Source organism: Chenopodium quinoa, unplaced genomic scaffold (genome assembly GCF_001683475.1).
Source record: "Chenopodium quinoa cultivar QQ74 unplaced genomic scaffold, ASM168347v1, whole genome shotgun sequence".
NCBI lineage: Eukaryota > Viridiplantae > Streptophyta > Magnoliopsida > Caryophyllales > Amaranthaceae > Chenopodium > Chenopodium quinoa.
The window spans coordinates 19,777-32,285 of record NW_018744420.1 but is presented as its reverse complement, the minus strand read 5'-3'; positions in this window follow the sequence as shown (position 1 = coordinate 32,285).

Here is a 12,509-nt window from a genome sequence, read left to right as displayed (position 1 = left end):
GTTTCTCTTTTTTGGATACAGGCAGCCCTCAAGAACCAGACTTGGTCCAAATGGCCAAGTCTATGATTAAGGCCGTCTCTCAAGAGGAGTAGGATGCGGTCAAAGGAGTAGGCACCCTTGACCTAGACGGCATCATGGGTCTCCTTTCTGAGGTAGACTTGGAATATTTTTAAAATGTTTTACTTTACGTGCCGCCTGTTATTCTCAAATCTGACGCCTGTTTTTCCTTTTTCCAGACCATGCTGAGAGTACACGGCCTTTGAAGGCCGATCAGCGCCAAGAACAAAGAGGTAAAAGCTGCAAAAGCTATGGCCGCCTCTGACGTTGATAAGGCAATGTTTCAAATTGCCCAAAATGCAATTTTGACAACTGATATTCTTTATTATCAGGCGTAGGCCACTTCCACTATTCGCACTGAGTTGGAGGCGGCCAAGAAAAAGAACGAGCTGGAGGCAACTGTCAAGGGTCTCCGAGATGAGCTGAAGCCGCTTAGGCAGAAGATGACCCATTTTGAGGCCATGGAAAAATCCTTGGCGGCTGTCAAGGACCACCTGCAAAAGCAGGAGAAGAGCCTCACTGACGAGCTCTCGGCCAAGGCCGAGAAGGAAAAAATGGAGTTAGTTCAAGCCATGATGGACGACTCGGCTCAAATCATGAAGATGACTTGGACGGCCCTCTTCCCAAAAGCTCACTATGCCGCCTGGGAGAAAAAGTTCCACGCTTGTACTGAATTGTACAACCAATAGATCATGAGGCAGGCGGCTGAGGAGGACAAGGCGGCTGAGTCCAGCTCAGAAGAGGAAGAGGAGGTGGTGGCATTGCAACCGATTATGGCAGATACGTCAAAAGAAGCTTCCCCTGATGCCGAGACAAGTAAGAAAGATGCCTCCCAGAACCAGGCGTCCCTTGCTGATCAGGCGGCAGCCAATACCGAAACCCTACCTCAATCTTAAAGCTTTCATGTCTTTAACTTTTTATTCGGCCTGCGCGCCGTTTGTTCTTGTATCATTTTACCCTGCCGCCTTGCTCATTGAGCAAGCGACCTGCCGCCTACATGAGAGGCGCAGTATCCAGAGTGCAGATCTTCTAAGACCTCTCGTCCTTTTTCTGGGGTAACACATTTCAAGAGGGGTTGAAGGTACCCTTTCTTGAAGAGTTCCCCCTTTCGCATCTCAAAACTGGACGCTCGCTTTTTCAGTAAAGCCGCCTGGTAATGATCATTCGGCAAGGTGCCGTCTGTTAAGTATGCCCTGATTGGGTCCATCCAGGTTGAACTTCGATCTAGAATTCCAATAGGATCTTCTTCAATACTTCTCTTCTCCATAACTTCCCAGAAGACGGTTCTTGGAGTATCACAGGAGGCCGAGGAGGCCAACTTTGAGAGAGCATCCGCCTGGTTATTTTCAAACCTGGGCACCTGAGTCAGATGAAACTCTTCAAGCGACCCGACCGCTAGTCGTACCGCCTACAGATATTTAATCATGGCCGGATGGGTTGCTCCGTATTCGCCACTGTACTGACTCACTATCAATTGTGAGTCAGAGCAGGCGTCTATTCTTCTTGCCCCAGCCGCCTTACACATGCGGATACCGGCCAGTAAAGCTTCATATTCCGCCTCGTTGTTCGAAGCTTGGAAGTCAAAACGTAGAGCATACTCATACCTGTCGCCTTCTGGCGACTGACATATGATGCCTTCTCCACAACTATTTAAGGTGGAACTCCCGTCCACATAGACCTTCCAGACTTGGTCTGGAATCTGAGAATCAGAGGGCCGAGTCATCTCTACAATAAAATCAGCAAATGCTTGCCCCTTTACTGCTTTTCTAGGCTCGAATGTGATTTCAAGGCTCTAAATCTCTATCGCCCATTTGATCATTCGGCCTGACGACTCCATGGTTGTCAGTGGCCGCTTGATTGGCTGATCTCTGTATACGACGACTGAATGTGCCAAGAAATAAGGCTTCAATTTTCTAACTGCCATGAAGAGAGCAAGACCGAATTTTTCCAATAAGGGGTACCTCAACTCAGCATTCTTCAACACATGGCTGACAAAGTAGACCGAGAGCTGGCAGCTGTCTCTTTCAGCAAGGAGGACGGCACTTAGAGCATGGTCAGACACTGCGAGATACATGTAGAGCACTTCTTTAGGCAAGGGACTGACCAACCTTGGCAAGGAATGCAGATGAACTTTCAGTTTTTGGAAGGCCGCCTCAGAATCCGGTCCCCATTCAAACCTTGCTTTCTTCTTTATTGCCTGGAAAAAGTAAAGGCACTTGTCGCGTGAACGGCTGAGAAATCTTCTTAAGGCCGCCAGACAACCTGTTAACTTCAGAACCCCTCGGACGGTGCGAGGCGACTGCATGTCAATGACCGCCTGCACTTTCTCAGGGTTCGCCTCTATACCTCTCTGATTAATGAGGAATCCGAGAAACTTCCCAAACCCAACCCCAAAAACACATTTTTTGGGATTGAGCATGACATGGTGCCGCCTGAGTGTGGTGAATGTTTTTCGAGGGTCCGCCAGATGATCCGTCTAAGTTTGGACTTTACAATCATATCATCTATGTATGCCTCGACATTCCTCCCAATTTGGTCAAAGAAGACCGTGTTTATCATTTTTTGGAAGGTGGCCGGGGCGTTCTTCAAACCAAACGGCATGACCGTGTAGCAATACAGCCCTTGATCAGTGACGAAGGCCGTCTTCTCCTGATCTTTTTTCCACAACGAAATTTGATGGAAGCCAGAGTAGGCGTCCATGAAGCTCATTAAAGCGTAGCCGGCTGTTGAGTCGACCAGACTGTCTATCTTAGGCAGTGAGTAGTTGTCTTTTGGGCATGCTTTGTTTAAATCAGTGTAGTCCACACACATGCGCCAGGTACCATTCGACTTCTTTACTAGCACAACATTTGCAACCCAGTCTGGGAAATAACATTGCCGAATGAACCCTGCATCAAGCAACTTTTTAACCTCGGCGGCGGCCGCCTGACTTCTTTCTTCACCATGGTTCCGCTTCTTTTGCCTGACCGGCTTCTTTTTCGGATCCACGACCAATTTATGTACAGCCAGGTCAGGACTGATGCCTTGCATTTCATGAACTTCGAATGTAAAGATATCTTTGAATTCCTTCAAAAGTTGGTGAAAATCTTCACCCAATACATCAAGAGCAGTCGTCCCTACTTTGACTGTTCGGTCAAGTCGTGAGTCGTCCAGGACAACATCCGTATGCTCGCCAGCCGGCTGAGGGCGGAATTCGTCCGACCGCTCCTCTGCCAGTGATTGCTATATTTTTTATTTTCTCTCGGCCCCCAATTGGGTAGCCTTTCTTTTCTTGCCGCCTGCCACTTGGGCAAGCGCATCCTCCTTGATGAGTTCAAGATCAGTTTTTTCACCACTTGGGCCAGCAGCCGCCACAGTGGGTTTGATATCCGAGAGGTAACACTCTCGTGCCATCTTCTGATCTCCCCTTAGGGAGCCGACTGTTCCATCATCCCTCTCAAATTTGAGCAGCTTAAGAGAGGGAATAATGACATCTTTAGAGTTGTTCAGGGTGGGTCGTCCCAAGATCATGTTGTAGGCCGAGAGTTCCTCAACCACTAAGAACTGAACCACCATGTGACGGCCCTCCCCTTTCTCACCCAGGCGGATGGGCAGATCCACTCGTCCCACTGGGTGTACGACACTTCCTCCAAACCCTACTAAAGGGTGAGATACCGGATGTATGCAATCAGTTTTGTACTTGAGCTTTGCCAAGCACTTGTTGCTGATGAGATCAGAGGAACTACCGGTATCTATGAGGATCCGGCCAACTGTTTGGTTGGCCACCTTGCATTCAATGACAATGGGGTCATCATGCGGCCCCCTAACTCCTCCCAGATCTTCTTCTATGATGATAATTTCTAGAAATGAACTCTTGTCGGTCCGTCCTTGGTGAACGGAATTAACATCTAGTTGCCTGATATTGTCTTTGTTGCCCCTTTTAGTGGGGCCGCCTCCTGAGAAGCCGCCGGCTATAGTGTAGACGACGGCGTCATCAGTATCAGAACTGTCAGCCGGGCTGTGATTCTTCTTGGCCGACTACTTGTGCTTGGGGGGAGCATTCCCTTGGACTTCTTGACATAGGAGTCAAGGTCGCCTTTTTCAGCCGGGCGGTCCAGGTAGCGCATGAGGCTAATACATTCATTGGTTTCATGACCAATATCCTCATGGAAATGACAGAACTTATCTTGGTTCTGATTGCTCGCAGAACCCTTCATGGGGGCCGGCTTCTCGATTGAGATCCGGCCCTTGATTTCTTTGAGGATAGCTTGGCTATCCTTGTTGAACGCATACTTGGGAGAGTATGGTTGGAATTCTTTCTTCTTTTTCTGGGCCGGCTGTGCAGAGGAGTCGGCCGCCCAGACTTCTTTCCTTGTAATGGGAGCAGATCCTTCAGCCGCCTGTTGTTGCTCAGGCGGTGGGCCGGCTGGATTGCTGGGTCCAGCTTGACTATCTACCCGTTCTTTCCTTTCGGTGTGACGGGTGCGTCGGGCCCTTAAGCTCCCATCTGAGGCCGTGTGTGTTTCAACCTCGACCTCATTTTCAGTATCTTGGTCTGAGTAGACTTGAGGGTCGTCCACTAGATGCCTCTCTTCTGGATTCGGTACAGACTTTGATGCCATCTCGAAAGTACTCTCCCCACAGACGGCGCCAAAATGTTTCGGGGTTTTCTTATGTCCTGCGGGAGAGTTACAATTCCGGGACTGGATCTGTGCGCCTGTACCTGCAAAACAACGGAGACTCCGGGTGGTGGTAGCTTCGCCTCCGACGGTCAAGTTAGTACTTGTTTGAGGAGTAATAAGTGCGGAAAAAAGTAAAGGTTGGGAGATCTGTCTCTAGGGGAGGAATGATCAGTGTGTTTAGGTTCTCTAGGTGAGAGTAATTAATTGTTGAATCCCCTTTAATGAGGATTAATTAGAGTATTTATAACCTTGGGAAACGTGTCAAATACTAGGTTTAGGTTAACCTAGGGCTGACTGGGCTTCCCTTGGAAATTGGGCCTAGGTGGCTGTTTGGCCTATCTGGCATACGAGGCCACGTGGCGTGACACGACTGGTCCATGGTGGACAGATCAACTCCTGACACGTGGCAAGATTCTATTGGCCCATGTAGTGGACACTTGGCAGAGCCTGAATGGTCCACTTGTCAGATGGTGATTGGTAGGGTAAAATCCCCTAATCACGGGGTATTACATTATGTTTTCCCCAACTTCTATTGATGTTTATTTGCAATACGAGTGAGTAATTCCCTCTAAGGCTATTGGGGATCTATAGCAATTTAATTGGTTTAATTTGGGTTGATTTAATTCAATGAATTGATTTACAATTCATCAAATTCCATATTGATTGCACTTCATGTTATTCAATAGCTTAAGGCCTGATTTAATTGAGTAAGTAGGTTTGTATAAGTAAGTGTGGAATGTATTAGTCAAGTATCTAGAAATTGTGTTAACATTTGAGAGTAGTGGCCTAAAGCTACCATGAGATTGATATCCTCAAGCTATTAGTTATCCCTTGTAACCTTTGTTTAGTCTAATTAATCAATCAAGTAATCAAGCTTTCCCCTTAATCTTGCCATTAATTAGTATAACCTTGCTGTGAGGAAACCAATCTCTTACAACTTGGTATCAAATCGAGTCGATCATGGTGATGACCCTAACGCAGCGGGTAGACACGGTGGATGGGTAAATCGAGGAAGTCAAGTCCAGGCTAACCACGATTGAAGAGAAGCTAAATAATCAAGAGGTTGCCATTGGTCGTGCAGTAGCAGAGGCAGTGAATCGAACCATGGCCGACGCCCAGAAAGCCATGACCAGCAGTTCACGGGGTTGTTCGAGGCGGAGAGAAAGAAGCAGAAGGAAAGGATGGTGAGGCTGTAAGGGAGAATCGTCCGTTTCCAGAACGACCAAGAAGTTCGGGCGAACATAGTGGCGAATGAGAAAGATAAGTTTAGAGAAGAGATGAGGACCTCGGGGGTGGATCGACGCGGAGCAATTTGACGGCGGCAAAAATGGTCGTTGAAAGCACAAGAAACTCGACATGCCCACCTTCAAAGGGAAAAACCTCGATAATTGGGTCATGAGAGCGAAAATGAACTTTGATTTTTGCCGTCTCTTGGAGGAGGATAAGGTGACGGCGGCGGTGGTCACCATGGACAGAGTCGCGCTACAATGGTATCATTGGGAGAATAGGCGGAAGCCGGTGACGTGGTGGGCAGACATACGGACTAGGGTCTTGAAGGAGGCACCCTCCAAGAGCAGTGGCTTGCGATTACCCAGACGGCGTCGATGGAATAATATAGCAGTAAGTTCATTAAGTTAGCATTTCCTTTAGAAGATATTCCAGAAGATCTAATGAGGGGGCAATTTATAAATGGCCTAAAAGAGGAAATTAAGGCTGAATTAAGGCTTTTAGATCCGGGTTCGTTAGAACGGGCCATGAATCATGCCTGGGGATCGAGGAAAGAAGGGGTTCGGATATTGGCGGGGTGGATCGAGTTAGTCCGAGTGTAGGAGGGAGTAAGGTGGGAGGAGGCCTGATCCAAACTTATGGATTGCCCACCAATATGAGGCCCGCAAGAACGTGGCCCAAGCTACTAAAATCACAAGGATCGGTAAATTTGGGTCGGCCCAATGCAAGCCAGTCCTCCTAATCAATTGCTAAACCCAGAAGGTTAATTGAATTTGAAGTGGCAGAACGTAGAGCTAAAGGTCTATGTTTTCGGTTTGATGAAAGGTGGGGTGTATGGCATAGGTACAAGCGTAAGGAACTTAGTGTATTGATGGAGGCCGAGGAACCCGAGGAGATGGTGGACGGTGGTGTGGAGAGTGTAGAGGAGGAGGAGACCGTGGAGATATCCTTGTGTTCGGTGGTGGGTATTTCAAACCCAAAAACCATGAAACAAAGGGGGACATTCGTGGGAAGGAGGTGATTGTCATGGTGGATCTTGGGGCAACACACAACTTTGTGTCTCTTCCGGTAGTAGATGAGTTCGGTTTGCCAAGAGAGGAAGGAAGGGAGTTTGGAGTGGTGTTGGGTGATGATGAAACCGTAAGAGGCCACGGGATTTGCCGAGGTGTGAAGCTTTGTTTGAAGGGTGGTGTGACATTGGTGGAAGACTTTCTACCCTTGGGGCTTGATGTTTGTTGGGTTTCGTAGTGACCCACACTACGCGGAAAGAAACCCGCCAAGACCCGCCCCCATAATAAAAGCAATCAAGCAAGCATAAAACATAATTAAGCAATAATTAAAAGGAGAGAGAAAGAAGTTATACCCTCGATGCGTGCTTCGCTCGCAAATCGAGCTCTTACTTCAAAAGCTCTAGCCTCGCAAGTGCAACGGCCTCCAACGGAGTCCACCCTCGAGACCCGACCCGAACGGTCCCTACCCCGAATGTTAGTCGGGGCTAGACCAAGAAAGACTAGAGTATTACGAACTTAGAGGTTTTCTCACCTTAAGGGAGATGCCTCATTGAGTTCAACTCAAGTGGTTTTTCCCAAACCCAAACTTGGGTATTTATAGGGAAAGGAGACTTGAATCTCCCTTCTCCCATCCATGTGGGAGAATTGCATTTTTCCACTATTTTATTTTAATCAAAACAAAATAAAAATGCAAAGCAATCAATGAGTTACAAGTGGCAAGTGGAGGAAGAATGATTAGGTGAGGACCATTCCAAGAGGGGGGACCATAGCCTTGGTTCCCAAGGCAATGGCCATAACCCTTGGTCCCCACACACTCAACCGGTCCACCTTGCCAAGTGGCTGGATGGCAGCCTACCTTGGCTGCCAAGGCTGCCAGCTAGCGCCTAGCACCAAGGCTGGGCAGCCTGGACAGCCAACCAGCACACACGCATGCATGCGCAGCCAGCCAGCCATCACGCACTGCTACGCTGCTGCTTGGTGCGTGGCGCTGGGCGCTGCTATGCGAGGCACACGCACAGCCAAGCTGTTGCGTAGTGCTACTGCTTTTCCCCTCCTCGCACACACTCGCATGGCCCAGCATGCGAGCCACGCATGCCTGGCCCTTGCCTCGCTAGCCACACGCACCAGCCTCGCACCTCGCATCACGCAGCAGCCTTGCACCACGCATTGCTAGCCCAGCTAGTGCGCCTATGCACACAAGGGCCTAGCATGGTGCTGCTGCGATGGTGCCTACGCACACACACGCACGAGGGTGTTGTGCTTGGTGCGTGGCCTGCGATGGTGCCTACGCACATGTACGCACACAAAGGTGCTGGGCTCGGTGCGATAGAGCTGCGATGGTGCCTAGCACCCAGCCATGCATGCTGCGATGCAGTGCCATGCGAAGGCACGCATATGCACAGCCATGCTGCTGCGATGGTGCGGTAGGCCTAGGCACAGGCACACGCATACGCACGCAAGTGCCTAGCACTGCGATGGTGCGATGGTGCTGCGATAGAGCCTAGGCACCTATGCGCGCACGCTGCTGTGCTGTTGTGCCATGCGAAGGCACGCACACACGCAGGTGGTGCTGCGATAGGCAGCCTAGTGTGCCTAGCACACATGGCGCGCTTAGCACACCATGGTGCGCCTAGGCTTCCATGAGCTAGCCTAGCCTAGCTACGGCTATGCGCGTACTTGTAACTTGATTGATTTCGTGTCTCGTCGAATTCTAAATTCGACTTGATTTGCAACGCTCGGTCTCGACGCTCTAAGCTCGATATCCGACGTCTTTGTTCGTAATACTCTAACGACTCATCTAATCCTTCGGATTGATTCGTCACCTCGGATCGGTTACTCGATTGGGTGTGACCCGAAGGGTTCAGTTAAGATTAAGCTGTAATATTAATTGTATATTAATATTACTGATCGGAAGCGGCCTCCACCTAGACATTCCGATCACTTGACCTTACTGAAGAATAAGCTTTCCGATAATTCTGAACCCTCTATCGGAATAATACACTTGTTGGAAGGACACCATTCCTTTCAATGTTAACAATTGATTCCCAATCTTTCCATTACCCTTGTCATAGTGAACCATAGTCATAAACCTTAGTAATTAATAGTTTCCCAAGTTATTTGCATTTTTTAGGAGTTTCATTAGCTTAATTAATTACAACTCCCAAAAGCCCTTTTACTGGGCTAATCTTGTTTACTTAAGTAGTAAAATAATTGTTGCCTCGTGGATTCGACCCTGCTACCACATACTACATAGTTTGTGTTAATAGGTTATTTTTGGTAAGTGCACGACAACATATCAAATTTTTTGCGCCGTTGTTGAGTAGACATCACTATTCATTACTGTTAGGCCCGGTTCAATTTACCATATTTTTGTAGAACTGAAATTATTTTTACTAAATTGAAATTATTATTATTGAACAAAACTTATTTTTACTAAACTAAAATTATTTTTGCCTAACTGAAATGATTTTTACTAAATATTATTTTTTTAAGGGTAAGTAGATAGGGCTTAATTGCGTTCAGGTTATTTTTATATGTCTCGAAGAACCGATTGAAAATTGAGACCCTTATGTTCATGTAACATCTACATGCTACCCTAGAAGCGATGAAAAGTGAGACTACGACAAGAAAGATCCGAAGGACGAAGACGTGGAAGAGCCTTGGGTGGTTATAGATTCAATAATATCAACAAATATCTTGTGCATATACTCGGAAGATGAAAATCAATCTCATTTCATTCTAGACAATAATTTTTTTTCTTTTTTTTAATGTGTTGTTGCGAAACTTTATGTTATTAGGCCAGTGTGCCCTTCTTTTGTAATATATGATGTATGTACCTTCAATGTAGTTGAGTCCTTACATAATAATGCATTAAGAAAATGATTGCTAACTACCGGTGGAAATTTTGAGCCATCAATTTATATGGCCCCTGAAATATTTGTCTAGATGTGGAAGAAGAACGGTCGATTGAATGAAGGTTTGATAATATCAGGAAATGTCTGTGTTACTGTTTATGGTTTAGGATAGTGAAAATTCAAACTCATTTTTATGTGAGACAATAATTATCTTGGTCGTGTAGACGTGTAGTTGCAACTTGTTCAATTATGAGATGACCCTAGTTTTGTATGAGAGGTTTGTACCTTCAATGTACTCGTTAGGGTCAGTACAATATTAGTTATATTACATAGTGCATCAAGGAATTAATCCACTATGGGTGTATGGCCCCTTATCCTCAACTACATACCAACAAGAATTGAACCATAAAATTAAGAGTGGTTGACTATTTGCCTATATATTAAATAATCATTTCGCACTTGCAAATAATTCATGACGATCGTCATGCCTAGGGTAGTAGGGTTGACCCGGGCTAATCGGCATGGTGGCATTATGCTAAACTTAGTCACACAAATCTATTTGAAATTGTAAATGGTTGACGATTTAACATAAGCCATACTGATGTAGTGATGTCATAAGAATTTCTTTCAAAAAAAGGATATTTTAATCTGATTGTTGGGAAATTTTGTTTGTCGGTTTAATAAATTGTTGATCAATAATTAAAAATATAATGGTACAACTTTAAAATAACACTACAACTAAAGTAGGGAGTAGGGTAGATGAACATGAGGGAGATTGTGAGAAGCTAACGGCGTACATAGACTTGGCCAATTTTCACCTTCAATGTACTAGTTGTTTTAGTGACATGTATTTGTGAGTTTTGAATTGCAATATGAACCCAACTCAAAAGAATTTGTTAAGAGAACATGACCTCTATTTCCACGGACATTGCAACAGCAACTAAGCATACACATGCAGACATTCATGATCCCAATCCCCAAGACATGCATAAATTAAGACAAGGTTCACAGCTTTACAAAAGGTCAAATGTTGCTTTGATCAAACATGTATCATCTTCACCAATATATCCTAAATAATACGGTAGTAAGTTAGTAACATAACATGTCACTGCACAAAAAAAGCCTTCAAATACTAAAACTATGGTCTCCTTCATTACCCAATGTTAACAGTTTCTGATTGACTAGTATAGAGTGATAATTGAAATGTGTGAAGAAAAGAAAATGCATGCTTCAAGATGGAGAGAATATTCACCGATGAAAGCAAAATAAAGAAATTAGTTGGCATCATGAAATTGCCCTCACATGTTTGCTGATGATTTATTCACCACTTAGCCTCATTCTACAATTGATCTTGTCTCAAATTCTCAATGCAAGCAAGCAAGCAAACATGAGTTCATCTTCTGTCACCTAAAAACTAGCAACAAAATCACTAGCTTCCCGAAACTTGAAGTTTACATAGTAATATTATAGACAGAAGGCTAGGCGAGTAACAATAGTTGGAACACTAAGTTATAATAGGCCACTGCACAAAAATGCCATCAAAAACTAGTAATATGCTTTGTTAGTTGTTATTTGCTGCACTAAAAATATCGACACATAGAGCTGCTAAAGTTCTGTAACCATGATTTCACCTCTACTTTGAACTTGTGTCATTGGTGTACTAGGTAAGGCGACCGGAGTAAGATTGGGCATTGTCTCAGAGGAATCACTTGATAAACTATGAGGCATCAACTCTCTATCTTCTTGTCATTGATAGCATCCACCTTTAGCCAGGAACGATAAAGTAAACAGATGTTAAACATGGATGCCAAATTGGACCGATGTTCAGCAAGAGAAACAACTAAAAACTTTGAACATATTCTCTATAATTAATGTTTGAAGCTACTTTAGAAAAGGAACACAATATATCATCCAAATGGAATGTATGCAAACATAAATTACAACTTTGTTGCAAATTACATGTGATGCAAAAATAAAAAAAAAAAAAAAAAAACCTACCAAAAAATATATAATGCCTACTGCAAATACTAAATACTTTTGATAAGCTGCTTATATTTGTTAACAACAATCTTCATGTTAATTAGTACAAATGACAACAAAAGACTTAGCTTAAATTTTGAACGAAAGACAACTTCGTCCATACAATATAGTCCAACACCTTTGCAATGTCAATCAAGGAATAATTTGAATTGATGTTAATCAAAGAATAAAACAAGTCAGAAGCACAAAAATAATAGTGCATTAAACTATAGCTATCTACAAATACTAATTAACCATTCTCTTATAATCAATTTACATAACCCCGGGTAAACAAGTAATTACTCACCAATCATTGGCAACATCCATATCCTTTCCCTTTCAAACTTCTCAGCAGAGAGAGAAAGATAGGAATAGAAATCTGAAGAGATAAAATAGGCCTTTGCCAACTAAAAAGTTAAAATATCTACTCACCATGAGAAAGAATTGTGGATAAGTCCATAAAATCTGCATAGTTTATTGCCCTAACAGAAAAGGTAAAAAAATAAATTAAAATAAGTCAATTATCGAACTTTTTTTAAAACAATTAAGTTATGTCACTTACTGCTCACACATGCACAGGCAATAAAACATGTTTATGTAAAAGTCAGGAAAAATCTTTGCGAGATCTGCCTCGATCTTTTCATATGTAAATCTCTACCAAAAAAAAAAAAAAAAAAAAA